The sequence below is a fragment of the Bufo gargarizans genome, chromosome 1 (assembly GCF_014858855.1).
Source record: "Bufo gargarizans isolate SCDJY-AF-19 chromosome 1, ASM1485885v1, whole genome shotgun sequence".
Taxonomy (NCBI): domain Eukaryota; kingdom Metazoa; phylum Chordata; class Amphibia; order Anura; family Bufonidae; genus Bufo; species Bufo gargarizans.
In genome coordinates this window covers 487,060,395-487,082,854 of record NC_058080.1, presented here as the reverse complement: position 1 = coordinate 487,082,854, position 22,460 = coordinate 487,060,395, and positions in this window count along the sequence as shown.

Sequence of the window (22,460 nt, the reverse complement as noted above, 5' to 3'; positions counted from 1 at the left end):
CATTTTTTGTCACCTTACATCACAAAAAGTACAACAGCAAGCGATTAAAAAGGCGTATGCCCACCAAAATAGTACCAATCTAACTGTCACCTCATACCACAAAAAATGAGCCCCCTACCTAAGACAATCACCCCCCAAAAAAATTAAAAATCTTTTAGAATATGGAGAAACTAAAACACTAAAACATGATTTTTTTTGTTTTAAAAATGAAATCATTATGTAAAACTTACATAAATAAAAAATAGCATACATATTAGGTATCGCCGCGTCTGTGACAACCTGGGCTATAAAAATATCACATGATCTAACCTGTCAGATGAATGTTGTAAGTAACAAACAATATGGTGCCAAAACAGCTATTTCTTGTTACCTTGCCTCACAAAAAGTGTAATATAGAGCAACCAAAAATCATATGTACCCTAAACTAGTACCAACAAAACTGCCACCCTATCCTGTAGTTTCTAAAATAGGGTCACTTTTTTGGAGTTTCTAAAATAGGGGTGCATCAGGGCTTCAAATGGGACATGTCAAAAAAACTGTATAGCAAAATATGCCTTCCAAAAACCTTATGGCATTCCTTTCCTTGTGCGCCCTGCCGTGTGCCCGTACAGCAGTTTACAACCACATATGGGGTGTTTCTAAAAACTACAGAATCAGAGCCATAAATATTGAGTTTTTCTTGGCTGTTAACCGTTGCTTTGTAACTTGAAAAAAATTATTAAAATGGAAAATCTGCCCAAAAAGTGAAATTTTGAAATTGTATCTCTATTTTCCATTAATTCTTGTGGAACACCTGAAGTGTTAACAAAGTTTGTAAAATCCGTTTTGAATACCTTGAGGGGTGTAGTTTTTAGAATGGGGTAATTTTTGGGTTGTTTATATTATGTAAGCCTCACAGAGTGACTTCAGACCTGAACTGGTCCTTAAAAAGTTGTTTTTTTTGAAAATTTCTGAGAAATTTCAAGATTTACTTCAAAATTTCTAAGAATTGTAACGTCCCCCAAAAATAAAATGTCATTCCCAAAATGATCTTAACATGAAGTAGAAATACGGGGAATGTAAAGTAATAACTATTTTTGTATTTTTGTAGGTATTAATATGTATTATAGAAGTAGAGAAATTGAAACTTGGAAATTTGCAAATTTTTTCACATTTTTGGCAACTTTGGTATTTTTTTATGAATAAAAATGATTTTTTTTTACTCCATTTTACCAGTATCATGAAGTACAATATGTGACGAAAAAAACTATATCAGAATGGCCTGAATAAGTCAAAGCATTTTAAAGTTATCACCACATAAAGTGACACTGGTCAGATTTGCAAAAATTGGCCTGGTGCTTGAGGTGAAAATGAGCCCGGTCCCTAAGGGGTTAAAGTCTCCCATAATGATAACTTCCCCTTTCAATGTCATTTTAGCTATTTCCTCAACTAGTAGATCATCTAATTCTTTGACTTGGCCAGGTGGTCTATATATCACACCTACACAATTTACCTTATGATTATCAAGCTGCAACGTAACCCAAACTGACTCTAAATTGGTCTCGCTAACTTGTATTAAATTAGATTTTATGCTATCTTTCACATCCCTCCCCCTTTCTTGCCTTCCCTGTCTTTCCTATATAGAGAGAACCTGGTATTGTTATATCCCACTCATTACTCCCATTGAACCATGTCTCAGTAACAGCCACTAAATCTATATTCTCAGATGCTATTATAGACTCAAGTTCATTGATCTTATTCCCTAAACTGCGAGCATTTGTAGACAAGACTCTGAGCTTGTCATTTCTTAACCTATGTGCTACTGGCATCTTCTGGCATTGTTCCGAGGTGCAGTCGGACTGCTGGATTATCACTCTTTTGCCCCCTTTTCCTAGTTTAAATACGCCTTAGAAAATACTTTGAACTGTTCACTGAGGACATTCGTTCCCTTGAGAGAAAGATGCAAACCATCTTGTACAGTTCTTTTCCATTCCAACGAGAGCTAACATGACACACAAAGCTAAACCCTTGATTCAGCCACCATTCCCCAAGCAATACATTTAATTCCTTAATGCACATCTGCCTTTCATGCTGAAGGTTATGCACAGGCAAAACTGCAGAGAATGAAACAGCCGATGCAACCTCCCTTATATCATTACCAAGTGTGTGAAAAACTTCCTTCACCTTTGAAACCTCATTGCAAGCCAGATGGACAATAACATCCACCTCCCTTTCCTGCTTTGCTTGCCTAACAATATTAAGGATACGTCGTCTGTCCCTGCTAGCGGTAGCACCAGGGAGACAGCTCACAAATCCATTTTCCTCAAACTTCACAGCTCTTATGATAGAATCTCCCACCAACAGCTGCTCACTATCAGTCCTCACCTTTTCCTTTTTGTCTTTGGTTGCAGTCCTGCATACTTTAGGCATAGGAAATGATTGTTCCTCACCCACTGTGCCTGAGCCATCTTCCATGTTGCTCTTTTGCTCTGAAAGTGCTGCAAATGAATTCTGGAGAGCCACGGACTGTGGGACATGTCTTCTATCCACAACCTTAAGTCTACCAGAACCTGCAGTAACCCATCTTCCATTTCTAGGGGGCCTCTGTGGCTGTGGCATTACAACATTGCCAGCCTGAGTTTGTTTAACAGTTAATTTATAAATCTCAGATTTAAAAAATGCGTTTTCCTGCTGCATTATGGGGAGCTGTCTACAGATCAGACAGCATCCAAACCTCTGAAGAGTGGAATGTGAAATAAAAGCACAACAATTCCTGCACAGAACCAGGTCTGCCATTTTAAAGAAGGGAAAGATTTTAAACAAACAAATCTTACTTTTTTTAGATTGTATTCACCTATAGCTTACCTCCTAAGTATCTCCAATGCACTTATAAATGCTGCACTTTGGGAATGCTGCAAGCTATAATTAGGCAAGCTAATACTATGTTGCTATATATACATAAAAGCTCCTCCCCCAACAATAAATTTAACACCTTAATCACCCTATACTCATTTGCAATCACACAATAGCAAAAACCTGTCTAACAAATTCCTTACCTGTTTTGAAGCAGAGTGTCTGAGTAGCCACCCAAAACCCAGCTGAAGTTCTGCTGTTCTGAAGCAGAGTGTCTGATTAGCCACCAAAAACATAGCTGAAGTTTTGCTGTTTTGAAGCAGAGTGTCTGAGTAGCCACCAGAAACACAGCTGAAGTTCTGCTACATTGGAAAAGTTCTAAGTTAGTCTCCTGAATGTCTCCAATGCACTTATAAATGCTGAACTTTGAAAATGCTGCAAGCTATATCATGGCTGACTCATGTTAGGATGCCTTGGGATGCCTTTCCCAGGACCCGCACGTTATATATGCATTTCAGACAACACGGATTACTGGTTGTTCACCCTTCTCGACCCTCGCTACAAAGAGAACTTCTCATCTCTCATGCCATTGGTGGAGAGGACAAGCAAAACAGTGCTATACCAGAAGGTCATTGTTGAAAAATTGCTCCAAAGTTGATAGGGCAGACATGCAAATGGATTATCGCCGTCACAGGGACGTGCGATCGCCTAAAAGTTATCTAGAGTCAACAAAGCGGCAGCAGATCCTTACCTTACAAGTCCAGTCTCTGTAGCCAAGAGTCTGGTCAACACAATCCTCACTATGATGGCACACTGTGTGAATGTTGTGGCGGCCAGGAGCAAGTTGGCTGCTAGCACCAGACTTGCACTCCAATAGATCCTTGTTAACAGAAAGTGTACTCATTCCAAAAACAGGGCCGTTTAGGAGTGCTGTATTGTTAATTATCGTCACTACCTCTCCGAGTCGGGAGTGGGTAATTGGAATCTTGTGCTTTAATAACTTGACCCACCCTCTCTGGGTGGTTCACAATTAGAAAAAAAAACAACAGCAAATCATATTTCAGCCATTGACCGCCCTTGGATGTGGTATCCCTTTCTCAAGCTTTCTCTCCAGCATCGAACCCTGATTCCCCATTACCCGTGATCACCATGGTAGGCGCAGAAAAGAACATCGAAAGTTGATAGGGCAGACATCCAAATGGATCGTCACCGTCACTCTGGGACGTGCAATCACCCAGAGGTTATCTAGAGTCACCAATGCGGCAGCAGGCCCTCGCCCCTAAGGTTTTAGATGGTCATATCAGCAGACCCTTGCTCCAAATGTTTTTGAGGGTCACCAGCAGGCCATCAATCACAGGCCATAATTTTTCAAGGGTGTGGATGATGCCCTTCTTTATGTGTAACAAAGGGTGTTTTGGAGTGCCAATTCCTTGTAATTTTTGGCAGCCCTTTTCCTTAGTGCATAGGCTTTATGAGAGTAGGAGTCCCACTACCTGAACAATTGTACCAAAATGTGAATGAGGCCCTCCTTTATGTGATATACAGGCTGTTTCAGAGTGCCTCTTGCTTGTAATTTTTGGCAGCACTTGCACTTTATATAAAATTGAATATACAAGAAAGAATGTTTCCTAACAATTTTTCCTGTAAAATAGATTTCTTGCGGGGGGGGGGGGGGGGGGGTTGTGTGTATTTTGGGGGGGTTGCGCATCTGTAAAAATGGCATACAACTCGGACAACAGCGACCTGGGAGTCAAAGATGCATCCAGACATCGTCCTCATGCTGTTCCCGATCCATTTCGGTGGTGTTTATGTCTGTTACAGGCTTTAACTTTTGCATTTCTTTCAGGCCAGGAAGAAAAAATGTCAAAGCAGATGCCCTATCCTGGAGTTTTTGTGCTTTTCAGTCTCCTGACACTCCACCAGAACCTATTTTTCCAGCAGGTATCATTGTAGCTTCGGTGTCCTCCAATTTGACGACCAATATTACTGCGGGACAACAATTGGCTCCAGTACAATCTCCTAAAGATAAGTTGTTTGTCCCTGGTCATTTGCATCTCCGACTGCTAGGTGAGTGCCATAATTCTGTTTTTAGCGGGCATCCAGGCATTAATGCCATGAAGGAACTAGTATCCAGGTTTTACTGGTGGCCCACCTTGTCTAGGGATGTCCAGTTGTATGTATCCTCTTGTGAAGTTTGTGCCAGATCTAAGACTCCTAGGTCCCGTCCGATGGGTGAGTAGCGTCCTCTGCCCATTCCTATTAGACCTTGGTCTCATATTTCCATGGATTTTGTTACCGACCTAACGGCCTTGGAGGGTAAGTCAGTTTAGTGGGTAATCATTGACTGTTTTAAAAAAAATGGTCCATTTCGTCACTCTGGAAAAGTTGCCCAATGCTAGCTTCTCTTTTTGTGGATCATGTAATAGATCTACACGGAATTCCGGATAATGTAGTTTCGGACAGAGGTGTTCAATTCGTCTCAAATATTTGGAGGGCTTTTTGTCATAAATGTAATATCTCTCTGTCTTTTTCTTTGGCCTTTCACCCAGAAACCAACGGTCAAACTGAACATCTAAATCAGTCTATGGAACCGTTTTTGAGATGTTACTCTCCGACAACCAACATCTTTGGGTGAAATATTTGTCCTTGGCTGAGTTCGTCATTAATAATCAGGTGAACTCGTCTACTGGTATGTCTCCTTTCTTTTGTAATTTTGGAATTCATCAGCATTTTAGCTTATTTTTGCTGTTCTCCTCTCAGATTCCTGAAGCTGATTTAGTAGTTAAAGAACTGGTTCAGTCGATCCTGAAAAAAGCCCAGGAAGTTCAAAAAATTAATGCTGACAAAAGGCAATTTCATGGGGTAGATTTTGTGTTAGGAGACAAGGTGTGGTTATCTACCATGAATTTAAGTCTGAAAGTACCTTGGGGTACATTTGCACCTCGATTTATTGCTCCTTATGAGATTATTGATGTCATTAACCCAGTGTCTTTTAAGTTACGGTTACCTGACTTCTTTCGCATTCATAATGTTTTTCACAAAGCTTTACTCAAAAAGTATGTGTCACCTGTATCTCCTGCACAGTAATCTCTGCCGCCAGTGGAGGTTGCCAGTCAACTAGAATTCGAGGTTTCTAGAATCCTTGATGTGAGGAAGGTTCATAATTCTTTGGAATATTTAGTTCACTGGAAGGGTTTTGGTCCAGAAGAAAGGTCTTGGGTGCCAGAGAGTGAAATGCATGCTGCAAGGCTGGTGAGGAGATTCCATTTAACTCACATTCTCCAGTGAATATGGGTCACGTGGCCCCTCGTGGAAGGGGGGTACTGTGATGGGGAGCCGGCGACACGCTTTTCCCCTGCAGCGCCGGCAGTATCCAGATAGTGAGGAAGAGTGATGACGTGGCCGGCGTCCTCGTCTCCATGGTGACAAGGGGGCAGGAGGACCCAGCCGCACATGATTCTTCAGCATGACCAGGCGTCATCCATTCCGTTTAACAACAAGCAGCTGGGGAACTGAGCATAGATGTCAATGAATCGGCACTCAGGTGTACTGAGGTGCGGGACATGGGTCATGTGATAGTGGCGATGTCACATGACCCACCTAGTGGACCTATTTAAACAGCTAATCTGCTGGCCACAGGTTGCCTATGATTGGTCTTACTTTATCTAGTGTTTCCTGTTTGTGCAACTTCTACCTTTTGACCTCAGCTTGTAATTGACTCTGACCTGGTTCTACAGCCTGTATTGATGCAATCTTTTGGCTCCTGACCTTGGCTTGTAATTGACCCTGACCTGGTGTTACCCCTGGTATTGACACAACCTCCTGGCTTTGACCTCGGCTTGTATTCACTTGGCATTATAGTTTATTGTGTGCTTTTGTACTCTCTTATCCTTTACCTGGGCCTCGCTACTGTGTGATCTGTCTCACTATTGTGTACACTCTGTGTTTTTCCTTTTCTTACGCCCCTGCACGTCTGTAAGCTAGGGGCTTCCGCCCAGTTGTACGCTGTCAGTTAGGACGGACCGTGCAAGTAGGTAGGGATAGAGGTGTGGCTAGAATTTAGGGCTGCACTCATCCCTACCTATCGTGACACATTGACTAATTATTTTCTATGTTGATTTTTCAGAGCTAAGCACGTAAACAGTCTATTTACCACAGATACAGTAAGTATGTTATAACCTTATTCAACATTGTATTCCGCGCATACCTCTTACACATTTTCTTTGTCATTTTACACAATTACACATTTTGTCTTCACATGCCTGTTTTGTAACTCAAATATACAAGCAAATAGCTCTCATTAATGCTTTAATGATTAACTCTTCAGACTATCAGTGGGGACAGGCACAATGCTATTTATTTGGAGCTGCAAAAAGAACATACATTTGAAGGGCATTTATTTCAAGCCCATCATCTCAAATTGTCTTGTTTACCCCCTGATTTCTGTTCAGGATCCATTATCACAGTCAGTTGTGCACATCACTGGTGAAGGGAAAATTAATTCTGAATTACTGGCCTCATAACTGCCTACTTCTTCGCATTATCTGTCAGGGAAATAAGCAGACAAAGGCTTGCTAAGTGGATTTCTGTTAGCTGCCATTCAAAAAGAGAAGGGACAGGTGTTGAATGGGTTTCTTTAGTTAAAGTGCTGCCTGACAATATAGGCAGGAGGAGTTTAATTGCTTGCATCCACCTGTACCCTTGTCATATCTTGGTTTTATTGATTTTAATGAAAATATTAAGTGTACTTTAGGAATTGCTGCTAAGTGACATTTGATTGAATTGTGAGGGAAATGTACAATGGAAAACAGGCTATTACATTTTCAGCTGCTTCTTAAAGTACCCACATCAAGAATAGTATTTAGTATTTTTTTTTCTTTTGTTGCTGCTATGCATATATTTTGGCACCATATTATCTAAAGAAGTTATATGCCATGGTCATTGTTAAAGGAACCTTGTATGCTTTTTGTATTGTTATTTTATTCACTTTTACATTTCATGACAAAATAAAACAATGAAAAAGGGAAAAATATAGTTACTGGCAGTTAGTTGCAGTATAATTAGGGAGATGGATGGAAGGTGATGGTGGTGGTGGTATAAATTGACTGCTGAAGTTCACAAGATATGTTATTGTATTGAAGAGTAGTTAATCATGGACATTTAAGGCGTTTAAAAAAAATAATAAAAACAATAGATAAATCATCCCTTCAGTGAAGAAATCTTGAACAGATAAATGAAGATTACCCTTTATAGACTCATTTCCAAACTAGATAATGCATCCAAATTGCATATCTTGTGCACTTTAGTGATTCATTAACAAAAAGTGGGATGCTTTGTGCTTAGCCAGATTGGGTCATTAAATGTTGGGCTTTACTAAAATCTGCCATTTTCTAAAAGTTGAGTGAAGAGAGACCCACAGATGCTACTAACAGTCAAGAGTTCACTGAGTGCATCACAGCTGCCAGGGTTGAAACCTTAACATTTGCCAGTCTGTTCTGCTGACAACCAGACAGCCCCAGCAGTACAAGATTGTTGTTGGTATTTGTGGTGATGGGCTTAACGTAAGTCTATATTTTGAATTAATAGTTTGAAAGGTCTCAATGGTGTGTTTAGTAATATAGTAAACTATTTTAGGATATTTCTTAAGATCCCATATATAGGGTAAATGAGAACAGCTCGATGTCAAAGGCCAATACCCCAAAGGAAGGCTTTCTAAACGGAACTGCATTATAATAAAAACTAAGATCTGGGACTGGGAGTCTAAAACCCCAAAATGATTTTTTTAGTATGTTATATCCAAATTGTAATATCTTAATTATATTAAAACATGGTATAATAATCCATCAACAGCATACTCATAATATTATGGTACTTATCAATTGTAGGATGTGGGGGTAACATTTTAATTCTTATTCAGTTTCATTGGATGTAAGATGTTATCTTGAAAAAAAAATGGATTGATTGTTAATCTATAGAGTGTGTAATAGAGCATAACACGGCAAAAATCTTGCTTTATTGCTTTCTGTGGGTTACATAAACATGGACATAAACATCTAGGCGGTGGCTGTTTCGTGCATACCTGCATAAGTCGAAGTGCAGGTATGCACGAAATGGCCATCGCCTAGATGTCCATGTCCATGTTTATGTAAGCCACAGAAAGCAATAAAGCAAGAAGATTTTTACTAATAGTTGAGTGCCGTGTTATGCTCTACTACACATTGTATATGGATGAAGACACAGAGCACCACTAAGGAGTATGTGGGACTAGAGATCCAAGCACTGACAGTAGCATATGCAGAGCAGTCCCAGTAGTGCCAGTCTGCTTCTTGGTTGTCATTTTAATAGATATAATTAATTTTAAAAGATTTAAAAGGTATACAATGTTTCCTATATATTCTGTCTAATTACATTACTTAATTTGGTTCTTTTTGTTGTGCAGTGGCAAATTATACTTATAACATTAACAAATCTAGCCTGTTTTTATGTTTATCTAGTTGAACTCCACCTGCTTTGATATTGCTTTACTTAAACTTACTTGGGCCAAATGATCAAATCCTGATCAGCATAAACTCCTTGACTGCCTTGACTACTGCAGTAACTACATTTTGCCACTAATCTTCTATGACTTCTTTGTTCAGTGCCTGCAGGCTATGATTAATCTCCTCCTTTTATTCAGTTATACATTTAAAATACATATAGAAAGTCTTCACTTACATTGACATAAGTATTCAGAACCTTTACTCAATACTTAGTTAAAACACCTTTGGCAGTGATTGCAACTTTCTGTCTTCTTGGTATCATGCAACAAGGTTTAAAGACCTGGATTTGGAGCTCTTCTACCATTCCACTGAGCATATCCTCTCAAGCTCTGTCAGGTTGAATGGAGGCAGTTGGTGGACAGCCATTTTCAGGTCTCTCCAGATATATTCAGTTAGGTTCAAGTAATGGCTTTTGTTGTCTTAGGGTCATTGTATTCTTGGAATCTTTGACCCAGTCTGAGGTCCAGAGCACTCTGGACATTTCTTACATCTGCACACAGGATTTTTGGAGCTTAGCTATTGGGTTCTTAGTAACCTGTCTTACCAAGGGCCTTCTCACCCATTTACTTACTTTGGTCGGGGGGCCAGTTTTTAGGAGGAGCCCTGGTGGTTGCAAACTTCTTTCATTAAAGAATTATGGACTGTGCTCTTGGGAACTTTCAGTGTAGCAGAATTTTTTTCTGTACCCTTCTCCAGACATGTCCCTTCACACATTCCTGTCTCTGAGTTCAACAGGCAATTGTTTGCTCTGCATGGCTAGGTTTGTGCTCTTAGATGCATTATCAGCTGTTAGATCTTATACAAACAGGGTTGTGTCTCTCCAAATCATGTCCAATCAACTAAATTTACCACAGGTGGATTCTAATCAAGGTGTAAAAATATGATCAAGTGAAATGGGTCACCCCAGAGCTAAATTCCGAGTGTCATAACAAAAGGTCTGAATACTTACATCCATGTGACATTTTAGTTTATTCTGTTTTCACTTTTTTATTATGAGAATTTGAATGCAGAATGATTGAGAAATAAATTTAACTTCTTTTCATTATTTTAGCACAAGGAAACATAACAAAATGTGAAAAAAGTTGAAAAAAGTGAAAGGGTCTAAAGAGTTTCTAAATGCACTGTACTTGGACATGTAATACCTTTTAATGAGTTATTCTCTGATAAAGTCACAGATGACAGATTTCAAAATTCTGGCTTGGTCATTAAGGCCTTTCAGGCTAAATGTAAAGTTCATAGTAAAATTCCAGCTCACATTTAGTACATTTATTAAGCCCCTGGTGCAAGGAACAGGTAAGTAAGTCCTTTGGTAGCAAAACAATGATAAATGAAGTTACAGCACTGCAAAGTAATTGTTGTGTCGCTTGTCTCTTTACTTGCGGTAGCAAAATTACAGCATATGGATCAAACCTCACACTCCAACACCAGTTTACGCATTTCAGACACTTAGTCCTTAGTCATAACTGAAGAAAAACACAGAGCTCTATAGTTTAAATAGGTGGCTTCCACTTTCTCTCATCAAATCAAGAGAGGAGGAGTGAACCATATTGGGGAAGGGTGGGAAACCACCTAACTAATTGGGCTGGGCATTAGTCATTTTATCTTAGTACAAAAGAATCACACGAGAAATGTTAAAACCATATAACCTCCCAGATAAGACTGTGCAGTTGTTATTACTTAATACATAATTATCAAATTTGTGTAGAAAGCATCATATATTATCTATAGATGCAAAAAACGCACAGTCTGAACAGAGGGATAAATGAGAGGGGGAAAAAAGGCTAAAACCATGATTTTTATAGTACATATTGTGACAAACACAATATAAATGGCATAGATCATTAGTTAAGCACAGATAGAACAAAACCCAAAAAATATTTGCTGTCAAAATGGAATATCACTTAATAAACATACATTAATTATTTCCTGAGATTCAAGCCCAAAGGACATCTTGTATGCTTTCTAGACAAATTTGATAATTATGTATTAAGTAATAACAACTGCACAGTCTTATCTGGGAAGTTATATGGTTTTAACATTTCTTGTGTGATTCTTTTGTACTAAGATAAAATGACTAATGCCCGGCCCAATTAGTTTGGTGGTTTCCCACCCTTCCCCCATATGGTTCACTCCTCCTCTCTTGATTTGATGAAAGGAAGTGGAAGCCACCTATTTAAACTATAGAGCTCTGCATTTTTCATCAGTTATGACTAAGGACTAAGTGTCTGAAATGTGTAAACTGGTGTTGGAGTGTGAGGTTTGATCCACATGCTGTAATTTTGCTACCATGAATAAAGAGACAAACGACACAACAATTACTTTGCAGTGCTGGAACTGCAGTGCTGGAACAATTTCTCTAGTTCTATAATACATATTAATACCTACAAAAATAGTTATTGCTTTACATTTACCATATGTCTAATTCATGTTAGGATCATTTTGGGAATTACATTTTATTTTTGGGGGACGTTATAAGGCTTAGAAGTTTAGAAGTAAATCTTGAAATTTCTCAGAAATTTTTAAAAACCAACTTTTTAAGGATCAGTTCAGATCTGAAGTCACTTTGTGAAGCTTACATAATAGAAACAACCCAAAAATGACCCCATTCTAGAAACTACACCCCTCAAGGTATTCAAAACTGATTTTACAAATGTTGTTAACCCTTTAGGTGTTCCACAAGAATTAATGGAAAATAGAGATACAATTTCAAAATTTTACTTTTTTGGCAGATTTTCCATTTTAATATTTTTTTTCCGGTTACAAAGCAAGGGTTAACAGCCAAACAAAACTCAATATTTATGGCCCTGATTCTGTGGTTTACAGAAACACCCCATATGTGGTCAAAAACTGCTGTACAGGCACACGGCAGGGCGCAGAAGGAAAGGAATGCCATACGGTTTTTGGAAGGCAGATATTACTGGACTGTTTTTTTTACACCATGTCCCATTTGAAGCCCCCCTGATGCACCCCTAGAGTAGAAACTCTATTTTAAAAACTATGGGATAGGGTGGAAGTTTTGTTGGTACTAGTTTAGGGTACATATGATTTTTGGTTGCTATATATTACACTTTTTGTAAGGCAAGGTAACAAGAAATAGCAGTTTTGGCAACTTTTTTTAATTTATTTTTTATTTACAACATTCATCTGACAGGTTAGATCATGTGGTATTTTTATAGAGCAGGTTGTCTCGGACGCGGCGATACCTAATATGTATATATATATATATATATATATATATATATATATATTTGTATGTATATATATATGTATATATTTTTATTTATGTAAGTTTTACACAATAATATCATTTTTGAAAAAAATAAATAAATCATGTTTTAGTGTCTCCATAGTCTGAGAGCCATAGTTCATTTAGTTTTTTGGCAATTATCTTAGGTAGGGTCTCAGTTTTTTGCGGGATGAGATGCCGGTTTGATTGGCACTATTTTGGGGTGCATATGACTTTTTGATCACTTGCTATTACACTTTTTGTAATGTAAGATGACAAAAAATGGTTTATTTAGCACAGTTTTTATTTTTTATTTTTTACGGTGTTCATCTGAGGAGTTAGGTCATGTGATATTTTTATAGAGCCGGTCGATACAGACACAGCGATCCCTAATTTGTATACTTTTTTTATTTATGTACGTTTTACACAATAACAGCTATTTTAAAACAAAAAAAAACATGTTTTAGTGTCTCCATATTCTGAGCCATATTATAAACTTTTTTTTTTCATTTTATTATTTGTCCCACTCTGGGAATTCAACGTTTCAATGCAGCACGATACATCTGAATTGTGCTGTATTAAACTGTTAGTGTCTTACACTGTAAGACGCTAACAGTTGCCTAGGAGACCCAGCCTGGGGGCTGGGCCTCTTAGGTCTCCGTACATGCCAGGCTCCAAGCCTTGGAATGGCTTGGGGCTGCCATGGCAACCATCGAGTCCTCGCCACAGCAGCGCGGGGAACGATGGATGAGGTGAGAGAACGCAAACCTCCCTAATGCCGTGGTAAGCGCTGACCACGGCATATGAGGGGTTAATCCACCGACATCGACATCATCACCGATGCTGGTGGATGCAGCAGGGATCCAGCTGTCAGTAACAGCCGGATCTCTGCCGCTAATCGCGGCACAGCACATGGGGGGGGGAGGAAGGACCGCAGGACGAGTATGCTCGTCCTCTAGCGTTAAGTGCTGGCGATTTAGGACGAGCATTCTCGTCCTGGGAAGTTAAGGGGGTAATGTTAATGTTTTTTAGGTAGTTTATATTTTTTTGCTAGCTTAGACACTTACGCCACTTGAATATGACCGTATGCCCTTCGAGACATATTGTCCATGAGCATGCCATATGTTCCGGAGCAGCATACATCGTGCACATGGGAGCGCACAGCAGCAGAGGTTACTATGATACTCTCTGCATTTTCCGCCCATTGGACTATAGTCCTGTGTTCATATGAGTGCAGGACAATCGTCCCGCGGGTGGTAACTTACTGTATAGTTCATATACATTATTGGCATAGTAACCTATGATGCTGCGCGCTCCCGTGTGCACATTGTATGCCGCTCCGGGACATATGGCATGCTCATGGACCGTATTTCTCGAAGGGTATACGGTTGTGTGCAAGTGGCGTAAGTGTCTAAAGTAGTTAAAAAATAGAAACTATAAACGAATATAATAAATCGAATATTATTCGGAAAAAAACGAAAACAATTTTGATTATTGCACCCGGCAGTTGCCGTACTGGTGTTTATTCCTGCTTGGCCTGCCTGACCGAGGTAATAGTCTAAGCCCGTCTAGCCACAATTTTGTTTATCAAACTATTAGAGATCGGCTGAATAGTGCTATATATTCTTCTTACTGGAATATCTACGAATATTCTAAAAACAAACATATAGCAATATAGCGAATATATTCGTTATTTAGAATATTCGCATATATATATTTTTTTCCAATCTGTACAGTTGTTTGCATACTCCTCCCCGACAAGCGTCCCCATCACCATTGGAACGCCTGTGGGTTAGAAAATACCATCGGATCTGAGTTTTCCCTGAGATCGTGAACTCAGTATATTCTAACACACAGGCGTTCCCATGGTGACGGGGACGCTTGTTGGGGAGGTGTATGCCAAATTGGAATAACAGTATAGATTGAAAAATAAAGATGCATATTCTAAATATCCAATATATTCACTATATTGCTATAACTTCGTTTTTTAGAATATTCGTCATATTCTAAAACACGAATATATAGCAATATAGCGAATATTCGTAAAATACACATATAGACTGCAATTTAGCTAATATAGTGCTATAGTATTTTTTTATAAAGTACATTTTTTTAAAATCTGAAGTTCAGAAGAGACAAAAACATGTTACTATAAAAAATAAAGATTACAGCACTATATTAGCTAAATTGCAGTCTATATGTGTATTTTACGAATATTCGCTATATTGCTATAACTTTGTTTTTTAGAATATTCGTCATATTCTAAAACAAGAATATATAGCAATATAGCGAATATTCATTAAATACACCTATAGCCAACCAATAGGGAAGTTGCCTTATAGACTTAAAAAAAAATTTGCAATACACGAATAGTTAAATCGCATATTAATCGCGATAAAATGAATATTCAATTTCGACGAATATAAGACGAATATTCAATAGAATATTTGCTAAATATCCCAAAATTTGATATGGCACCTCCAGCTCATCACTAATACAGTGCTTACTCCAAACAGTTATACCATACATGTCCCCCCCTCTGGTTCTCACATCACCAATCACAGTAGTCATCTGTTAAACATCCACGCCCCACTTGGAAAACTACCAATGGGGTCATACCTGTAGGTAATTAACAAACTTGTGCACCTGTGTTCAATTATCAAGGTACCTTATCCACCAATGAACATCTCACCTCCCATGTCTACACACTGCTTGGCTTCTTCAATTATTGACTGCACATGTCTCAACAACAGTGCTTCATTTCTACTGCTCACGTCATCATAGCCACCCCCACTAGCTCTCTTACTAGTTTTCATTCAGGTCCGATCGGCCACTCTACAAAGAGACATCCTTCAGAGCACATTGCTTCCTACTCCTCCCCTTGATCACGTGACTCCACTTGAGTCACATGATCGGCTCCTCCGCTTTCCACTGTTTATACCAGCCTGTATCTGCAATTTCAGGAGTCATGTTACCTATGTAACTGACATCATAAATAATAAACCTGTATGTCGGACCATATAATCAAGCAATACATTATGTAAATAAATAAATTGCGACCTTTATGCCTGTCTATGTAGAGCTTCTATAGAAATAGTCAATTCATACATTTCAGATCACCAGCCGCATCAGGACATGTATGTGAGATGTTTAATGTTGTTAAACATTAACCCCTGCAGGAACAAAAGGGAAAAAAATTAAATCAATATAAAAGTAGCAACATACTACAGGTCAATACTAATGAAGATTATTCTACAGTACTCACATTGAACTCAATATTCAAACCAAACGGCTGGAGTGCTCTTAGTGTAAAGATCCATTTCAATTCCTTTTTTCCTCAGAATCATGTGTTTATCCCCCCTCTTCTCAGCTTTCCCTATGGAGTCAATTACTCTGAATTATAGTTGATTAATTCAGTGGCCACATTCAATAAAATGTTTTGCTACAGGTTTATCCATCATTCTCTTCCTAATAGTACTTTTATGTTTATTAATCCTTTCTCTGATCTCTATCATGGTCTCTCCTATGTAAATCAACCTGCACGGGCATTGAATCATATAGATAACCTCCCTTGATCTACATGTGAAATATCCTCTGATCCTAAATTTACATCCTGAATATGGATGCATAAAACTCACCCTTCAACATATTACCGCAATTACAACATCCCAAACAGGGGAAATTGTCATTTTTGCATGGAGCTAAAACCTGATGCCTCTCCATCTGTGTACTACCTATATCCGTTTTTACAAGTCGATCTTTCTTTTTATACACCATCAAGGGAGGTAACTCAAACTCACAAACAGTGGGTAGACCCTTACGTAATATGTGCCACTCCTTTTTCAGAATGTTCGTTATTTTACCACTATGATTACCAAATGTGGAAACAAACGGGATCCTCTGTGCTGTAGCGATTTTAGGCTGAGAGTGTAGCGTACTATCTCTATGGGTTCTTTTAATTTTCTTGCATGACCTCATTAATATCCTAGAGGGATACCCCCTATACAAAAAAAATGTGCGCAAATTTTTCAACTAAGGTCAAATCTCCATTCATCAGAGACCACCCGCCTGATTCTGAGCAATTGACTCCATGGTAATGATTCCACTATATTGTGTGGGTGATTACTGCCATATTCTAACAGATTGTTTCTGTCCGTCAGTTTCTGATACAGATCTGTTTTAATGCATCCTTCTTCAACATAGACTCTAACATTCAAGAATTGCAGCTCCACCCGAGACATCGTCCTAGTAAACTGCAATCCTGGGATGCTCCAATTCAGATGTTCATGAAAATCATTTAATTCCTCAACTGAACCCATCCATATAAAAAAATATCATCAATTAAGCGCCACCAGCACAGGATTCTCTCCATGTATGCTGTCTGGTACACCAGATTGTCCTCTACAGCAGCCATATAAATATTTGCGTATATTGGGGCCACATTGGACCCCATCGCGGTACCCCGCAATTATTGGTAAATGGTGTCTCCGAAGAGGAAATCATTCCTCCTCAGGACTACCTCTAACAGCTGGAGGAGGAACTGAGCGACCCCTTGAGAGAATCCCGCGCTGGCAAGCGCCCAACGGATAGCCCTTAGGCCATTCACATGTTCAATAGAAGTTTTACAATGAAACTACATCAAATGACACCAAAAAGAAAACATGTGGCAACGTGACATACCATAATCTCAAGAGAAAATAGCTACTGTCCCTAATGCATGAGGGGGCATTGATGGCATGTGTATGAAGTACACGATCCAAGAAGATAGCAACATTATTGAATATTGAACCTCTCCCGGAGACTATAAGCCTACCAGGGGTATCCACCAAACTCTTGTGGATCTTTAGAAGTATATATAGTAGAGGGGTGATATGATGCATTATTTTCAGATATTCAATAATGTCACCATCAACTATGCCCTCTTCCAAGGCTTTATCAAAGATGTACCATAGTTTATGTTTAATCTCAAACTGTGGATCCCCAATCAATTTTGCATACACCTCCCCATCCCCTAATTGTCTCTGTACCTCACTAATATATTTATCTGTGTCCATAATAACCTCTGCACTCCCTTTATCTGCTGATTTCACCATAATCTTTTTATCCGACTCCCCCTCTTACCAGGATGTCACATTGCATGAATGATACTCTTCATTGTCTTCTTTAATTTATTAATCTGTCTAGATACCAATTCAATGTAAGCTTCTACTACATGATTATTTTGAGGTGGGGAAAAATTGCTCATGGTCCTGAGGCCCAATCTCTTACGACCCAAAGGGTTTTCATTCCCTGCAGGACCAGGGTCAATCCCCTCTTCAGTTTTAAAGGCAAAAAAACTTTTCATTCTTAATCTTCTAAAAAAAAAATCTGGAAATCCAGCTTAATATTAAACCAATCACTCTTCATTAGTATTGACCTGTAGTATGTTGCTACTTTTATATTGATTTTCATTTTTTTCCCTTTTGTTCCTGCAGGGGTTAATGGTGAACAACATTGAACATCTCACATACATGTCCTAATGCGCCTGGCGATCTGAAACATATTATTTGACTATTTCTATAGAAGCTCTACATAGACAGGCATGAAGGTCGCAATTTATATACATCTAGCCTGGCCAGCATGGTTTGATTGTCAATTTGGATGCCCTCCAACTTCTTAATTACATCCATTGAGTCTCGTACATAGGATAGAAGGGCCAGCACAAATGGCCAAAGAATTTTATCCACATAGGTACTAATGCCCTGTGTTAAGCTACCCATCCCTGAAACAATAGTTCTTCCTTTAAGGGGGGGAATACCTTTGTGCACTTTGGTAAGACTATAAAAACATGGAAATTGAGGATTAAACGGTGTAGACAGGCACTCAATTTTTGCAATCACGCGGACGTTTGTAAATAAAATATATAGTTTAATAATACATAGTACATCAAATATTTAGTACATAAAATATTGCGGATGTACAGCGGATACGTGTACTTCCCAAAGGAAGGAAATAATGTTTATACTAAAAAAAACAATAAATAGTAGTACCAATAAAAAAAGGATTAAAAAAAATCTAAAAGTCTAAAAAAGTCCATAAAAAACTTTCATATAAGAGGCAATGTAAAAACAATATCAAGGTCCTCAATAATTGAACTAGTGGCTGCAGCAATGTAAAAGTCCTCAGTAATTAAACCAGTGGCTGTAGCAAACTAGCTGGCGATCCTAATTTTAAGAGAACTTTGCCTAGCGTAATGGTAGATTTCAATTGCACATCAATTGCATTATAATTGCACATCAATTGTAGTAAACCGTCTTGGTGAAAAGGTTAGGTATGTGCCAATCGAATGTATTCACTTAGAACACAAGCCCAAGCAATCTTCAGTTATTCAGTTGTTCAGTTATTCAAAACGTGTGTATTGAAAACACTTAAAATTTCCTTTCCAGTGTCCCGCTTATATTAGGTGATTTAGTATAATAGGGTACAGTGCCCAGAGTTCACCTTATGTGTTTGAGTATAAAAGCGTGTAATTGTGTGTATGGTGGCGTCCCACCATACACTGATACACTGGCCGTTGTTGCCTGTCCAAGCGTCTTCATGAGTTCCCACTAGTGATGGACGAACATCGGCCAGGACGGTTCGCGAACGCGATTGCGCGAAAGCAATCAAATGTTTGCAAACCGCAAGTTCGCAGGCGAACCTGAAAAACCTTCAGCTCATATTTGTAGCCAAGAAATAATTACTAGAAGTGCACAAATAGTCCCACAACATGGACAGTGACATACCAGATGTATTATTCGAATTTGCGATCTCCATTCATTATTTTATTTTCTATGCGAAATATCGGCAATATAATTTCCGCGCACGCGCATGCGCACACCAGTTATTTTTTCCAATACCATTTGTCACTGTGTGTAGCAGGGGGAATGCAGCAAAACCGCAAACAAATGCTGCAGTACCCAAATGCACTATAAAGAAAGTATATTATTGGTATATAACACCCCGCTTCTATCGGTTTTTTTAGGGGGCGACTGGTATATCACACCAGTTATAATTATTTTTTCCAATACCGTTTGTCACTGTGTGTAGCAGAGGGAACGCAGCAAAACCACAAACAAATTCTGAAGTACCCAAATGCACTATATAAAAAGCATATTAATGGTATATAACACCCCGCTTCTATCAGTTTTATTTGGGGGGTGACTGGTATATCAAACTAGTTATAATTATTTTTTCTAATTGCGTTTGTCACTCTGTGTAGCTGCAGTATTGCTGCAGAACCGCACACAACTGCTGCACAATACAAATCCACTACAATATGCTTTCTATGTTAGAAAGTATATTATAAGTGTATTACACCCCTCTGTACTGCACACCTATCAATAGCACACCTATACCAGTTCTTAAAATGACTTTTGTGGACCTATTTGATAGTATTTGGTGTCCCTAACAGTCTGTCCCTGCTCCACACAGCAACCTTTCCCTACACTGACAAAAGACTGAATGTAAAATGGCTGCCAGATCGGGTCTATTTATAAGGTAGGGGGTATGTCCATGTGCTGAAACTTTTCAATTGGCTGTCCTGTACCATCTGATGGATGTGTCATGGGTCAAAGTGAATAAAAGAATATGGCATGTACAAATATTCACATGTTCGGCGAATCGCGAACGAGCAAAGTTACGTAGTCCTCTATGTTCAGCGTCCCTTGTAATCCTTATAGTCATGTGAGGGTCTATAGTAACAGAGGGTGATAGAGTTATCCGTATATATACTTGATCGGTTACTCTATCTGTACTTGAAGTATTGATACATAATGTCATAGTAGTATTAAGTGGAAATGTTGATGATTTGAAATATAGGCTACAAAAAGCTGAAGAGTTTGGCGTTTAAACCTTCATGTAGGAGAGTGTTGAATTCAAATATGTATTTGGACTCGAGATATTCTCTTAATGTGGTTGCCTCCCCTCCAATGTCTGTATTGTGTGTGTTGGTCCTGTGTTGGTGACTTGTGATAATGATGGTTCCTGTGTTCCCAATTTTGTTGTGTGTACCTGTTCCTCAGGTTGTATTGGTGTGGTATTGGTGAGGGTGAATATTGTTTTTGATTTGGTGATTGACGTATACGTGGTTTGTGATGTGGGGGGTGTTCCGTCTAAAAAATGTTCCAGTGTTAAAATGTCAAACTTATTTGTGATAGACACATTAAACCTTGCCTGAATGTTGTTAGGACCATGGTCGCTATTATCTACTTGTATGATATCCTCAGGAATATCATGGTGTGATTTTTCTGATGTTTGTTCAGGTGTTTAGAATTTTCTGAATTGTTTTTGTATTTTTTTTATCTTTTTATCCATAATTTCTCTCTCAAGTCTATCTAGACTTTTAAATAATCTGTCCTGCCAAGTATTAAATTCCAAATTTTGGATTCTTTCATTAGTTTGATTTTATCTGTTGTCTCGTTCAAAATTCGGGTACGTCTCCTGATGACTAATTGAGTTAATGTCACAGATTGTGTCATCAGGAGAGATTCCCATTACATGTTGAAATCTGGGCACTGGAGGTCTGGTGCCTGACTTTTTGATATAGCAGAGATTTCAACAGGGAATGGGAATCTCTCCTGAATACGAAAGAAAACATAAACTATCTACTCAACAACCAATTCATATTCACATATAATTAAGGCGTTCCTAACTTGTAGTAGCACTAGTGTCATATACATAATACAATGACCATGTAAAAGACAATACGTGGGCAGATCAAAAAGGACATTGAAGAGAAGAATATCAGAGCATATAATATTAGAATTGGCTACGAAATTATTCACTCTCAAAGCATTTTAAAATACACCACAATCAAGATCCAAAGGGACTCTCTTTCATGGCAATAGAAAAAGTTGCAAAACATTGGAGGGGAGGCAACCACATTAATAGAACGTCACAAACTCTTCGGCTTTTTGAAGCCTATGGGGTGGGTGCCTTGAGCCGACGGCGGATCGAGGTCTGGCTGTTCTAGCTATCCCCCCTTGGAGCAGGGCCCCCCATCTCCCTTTTTCTTCTTTCAAAATAATTTTCCTTTTCAGCTTTCAAATCATCAACATTTCCACTTAATACTACTATGACATTATGTATCAATACTTCAAGTACAGATAGAGAAACCAATAAAAGTAGATATATGGATAACTCTATAACCCCCTGTTACTATAGACCCTCACATGACTATAAGGACTATTATATACAACATTTTTTCTCTTATTTTTTCTCTTTTTCTTTGGATTTGCAAATAGCCCAATTTTGGACTTATAAAATCCTCCATTATAGACCACTAATCATAAATGATCATTGAGAACAAGATTTTGATTAAATATACAAAAAAAGACACCAACAAAAAAACGCAATGTTACCGCATCTGACCGCATGGGACATAAATAACACTAAATTTGGTCCATTCATAAAGAGACTCATTAGACCCAAGCCTATATAAAACTTAGAAGCAATATAATATGATGATGATATAATACTTTACAATTAGAGTTGAGGGGACACCTGGCTGTTGAGAAAAAAGTTTGGAGTAGGAGGTTGAGGAGGCAGTGGATGTGGCGTTGTAGGTGGAAGTGGAGGTAGCCTACACTGCTTTTAAATTTACTTTTATTTATTTTTAAATTAGGGTACACCCCAAAACATTGGGAAATATAACCTGTGATAACCCCCTCCAGTCATGCTAAACACACGTTCAGACAATACACTGGCTGCAGGGCAGGCCAGCACCTCCAAGGGGTAAAGGGCAAGCTCAGGCCATGTGCCCAATTTGGAGACCCAGAAGTTGCAGGGGCTGACCCCTGTCAGTCAGTTCGTGTAGGCATGTGCACACTTACTGCCCCACCATG